General features: G+C 35.1%; 1 long non-coding RNA gene across 1 annotated transcript; it reads left to right on the top strand.

The window, feature by feature from the left end:
* Window positions 1–1,190: 1,190 nt before the first annotated feature.
* Window positions 1,191–2,393, top strand: LOC130244203 (uncharacterized). The gene is made up of 3 exons (XR_008839210.1): window positions 1,191–1,242; window positions 1,655–1,707; window positions 2,342–2,393. It is a non-coding gene; the product is annotated as an uncharacterized LOC130244203 (long non-coding RNA).
* The last annotated feature ends 1,484 nt before the right edge of the window (window positions 2,394–3,877 follow it).

The following is a 3,877-nucleotide window of genomic DNA, read 5'->3' as shown; positions in this document are numbered from 1 at the left end:
GGCCATAGTTTATGAGTGCTTGTGTGTATGGGTGTTTTTCAGTATTGGGTTGCAGCTGGAAGGGCATCTGCTGCGTAAAACATATACTGGAATAGTTGGTGGTTCATTCCGCTGTGGTGACCCCTAATAGATAAGAAACTAAACCGAAGGAAAATGAACGAAAGAATGAATAAATGTAAATGTACACACACTATTAAAAATGTAGAAATATTACAAAATTAATACAAATTCCAAAAACACCTGACAAAACATACAGTTGAAGTCAGAATTTTTAGCCCGCCTGATTTAACAGCTCCTGTTTATTTTTTCCCCAATTTTTGTTTAACGGAGAGAAGATTTTTTCAACACATTTCAAATCATAATAGTTTTAATAACTCATGTCTAATATCTGATTTATTTTATCTTTGCCATGATTTTTCAAGACACTTACAGTATATACAGCTTAAAGTGATATTTAAAGGCTTAACTACACTCTAAAAAACGTTGGGTTATTTATTTAACCCAATGGTTGAGTTAAAAATATTTGGTGCTTTGTTGGGTTATTTTAAACCTTTTATTGGGTTATTTATTTAATAACTCCACCAGTTGGGTTACAATTTTGAAATTTTAACAGTCAACTGATTGATCTGACACAGAACCGCTGTATTAATATGCGTACGTGATGTTGCTCTTGCGTTATAAAGTTTATGCAAGCTCTAATGCAGTAATATTGTTATTTTTTTAATCAAATTGCCTCCTCGTGTCGTGTTTTTTTTATATCTGTTTCACCTGGACTCTTAATTATTGATGATACAAGCGTGCGCGCTTCATAGCCGATCTATATGGGGATAAAAACGCTTTCTCTACCTCCGTGTTCATCTCTACAGTTGTTTTGGAGGAAAGGATACACGTATTTGAGATATTCCGCAGTTATTCTCGTCTTTAGGACCCAGCAGAGACATCAAACCGGAGTCGCGTCCAGTCTTGTTGAAGGTATGTTATGTTGTCTAAAAACACTGTCCTTTCGCTAGGAAACTATATTGTAACATCTAAATGCTAATATAGACATATATATGTGCTACATTTTGTTCAGGAAGTTGCTAGTTTTCCCAAGAAGTACGGATCCGAGCATTTATTATTGGTTATTATTCGCCGCTAGAGGGCGCTGAATGGATCGCAACGTGAGAAAGTTATCCTGGACGAGCAGAGCAGAAGCTTGCTACATCATCTTTTATCAGAAGAGGATTTATTATCCATTTTAAGGTACTTGATTATTAACTATTGAAAGGTAAATGGTATTATTACTGTTTGTGTGTACTATATTGAAGGCCCTGAAAATTGCATTTTCCCTACATCTTATACTAACATACAGGGATGAAACCACAACCCTGATAATGTTAGATGCTAATATTAATGTTTAATCGGTTATATATGTCATACAACAATTAAATATAAGCTTAAAAATTATACATATAAGAATTGTAACATCTGCTAGCTTTGTATAATAATAGTAGTAATATATGCTAATAAACAATAATACAAAGCCCTTAAACATACATGTCCTTGCCCAGTTTTCAATTCAGGTGATGCTGTGACCTCTCAACTGATAAATGTTGTCTGTCAGCTCATGTTAATTTGTGGTTTATTTTATTTTTTGTTTGTTTGTTAATTTTAGGTTGCTCTGGACAGAGCGAGCTTTAATCCTCCTTGATAATCTTGTAGAGAAAGGTGAGAAAACAACAGCTCTGTATTTTGTAATATTTACATGATGTAAAAATGCACAGATACACACACTTAAGCAGTATCATATACTGTAAAGGTGTCTTTACATCACCATATGTCTTAAAATCAAATTATACATTTGTAATTCTTCTGTAAATGCATTTATACTTCTCTGAACAGCACTTGTAGTGTGTAAAGACACACATGCCTCTTTCAAAAGTGTTTCTGTGCCTTATTTCAGTGTGAATTTGGTATTAGACTCTGTATCAGGCATGAGGCCACAGGTGAGTACAGATGACTGATTTAGAGTCTAAGCACAGTTCAGAAATTTCAGAACTCCACTCCTGGAACATTTGACCAAATTATGATATTACAGACATTAACCTATTTATATTAATTATTGCGTTATGACTGTTATTTCAGTAGAAATCTGTGATCAAGAGTTTGACTCTTTTGCAAGTTTCTGAGCATGAGAATTAAGCACACTGATGAACATCAGTGCACAATTGACCATGTAAAATGGACCTTATTTGCCCACCAACTTTGCAAATGTGATGCACCTTAACAACTCACATTAAAGACTAATTCTGCAGCTAAAAGTGCGCATTTTTATAGTTTTTTTTCTCTTTATCTGTTTAAGGTACCCCTGGAGATGACCACTTCCAGTTATCTTTTCTCCATTGCTAAACTGGGTAAATACATGATTTTGGTTGTTATTTGGTCCGGCATACATGTGCAAATTTAAAATTTCTGTTTTAAGGTTGGAGCGAGCATCATTTGGTATATGGAGGAGTAGGTAACTAAACCATTCTTGGTGTGAAATTCCATAGCATTTTTTCCTCCGTTAAAGTCAGTGGGGACGATCAAGTTTTTGATTTGCTTTGTCCTTTAAGTTATCATCTGTGGTCAGCAAAAAAAAATTAATCAAATCAACAACTTGAGGGTGAGTAAATGATGAATACACCCAAAAATCGGTGAAACACCCATACACTCATTCAGCAGCAGAGGCGAATCCATCATGTCCTGGAGCTGGGTCAGTTGTCATTGCTGTGTGAAGTTTGCATGTACCTCACAGTCCAAACGCATGTAGTATAGGTAAATTTAATAAACTAAATTGGCCGTAGTGTATGGGTGTTTCCCTGATTTTTGGGTGTATTCATCATTTACTCACCCTTAAGTTGTTGATTGATTTTTTTTTTTTTTAATTTTATTTTTTTTATTTCTGCTGACCACAAATGATAACTTTAAAGGACAAAGCAAATCAAAAACTTAATAGTCCACTCCCGACTGACTTCAGCAGAAGACAAAAACGCTGTGGAATTTCACTGTGGACCAAGAATGGTTTAGTTACCTATATTGTTTAAAATATCATGTTTTGTGTTCATCTGAGGAGAGATTTAGATCAAGGGGAGGGTGAATTACAGATGACAGAATTTCCATTTTTGTGTAAAATATCCCTTTAATAAATCCAGTGTACTGTTTGCATGGCATGGATTTAAGTGCTGTTTTTGTTTATTTATTATTAGATTGCTCAGGACAGGCATTTTATACCCACACACCAAAGAAACTTTTTGAGGTTTGGAGAGATGCATCACTGCGGACCCTCTCGTATTGCAAAAAAAATAAGAGAGCCTTGGATCTACCAGTTCAAGCAAACATTTCATCTGGTGAGACAATCCTGCATAACAGCTCTGTTTTAATCCCAATTTATAGCATTTCACCGTTGATATTAGGGGCTTGTTTTGAGATTAATTATTGTGTTTTTTTCTGTTTGATATAAAGACAGCCTCGGAGATCCCACTTTAGAGATGGTGCTTTAACAACTCAGCCAGCTATCATTTCTTCACTGCCATACAGATTGTGCAGCAAGATGGTTCGGCCCTCATACCAGGAGGCAAAACAAGAATTTGTTGATTTGTGACCTCTAGGTGCATTATTTATGACAATAAATGTTGGACATTATTTAATTCATGTGTGCATACTTGTATTTCGTTCAGTACTTAGAGGAGGAGGAGCAACAGAGACAGAACCCTCTTGTCCTGCTGCTTGGGGATGAACTAGACTGCTCTCAGGCATTTGTTATTGTGAAAGATGTGGCACTAAATTCATAGATTTAAATAAATCTTTTCCAATGTAATAAAAGCGGAGTATTTTTTATTTTCATATAAAGATGACT

The sequence above is a fragment of the Danio aesculapii genome, chromosome 17 (assembly GCF_903798145.1).
Source record: "Danio aesculapii chromosome 17, fDanAes4.1, whole genome shotgun sequence".
Classification (NCBI taxonomy): domain Eukaryota; kingdom Metazoa; phylum Chordata; class Actinopteri; order Cypriniformes; family Danionidae; genus Danio; species Danio aesculapii.
The sequence above is the reverse complement of the archived record's forward strand: the minus strand, read 5'-3'. Positions and strand labels throughout refer to the sequence as shown.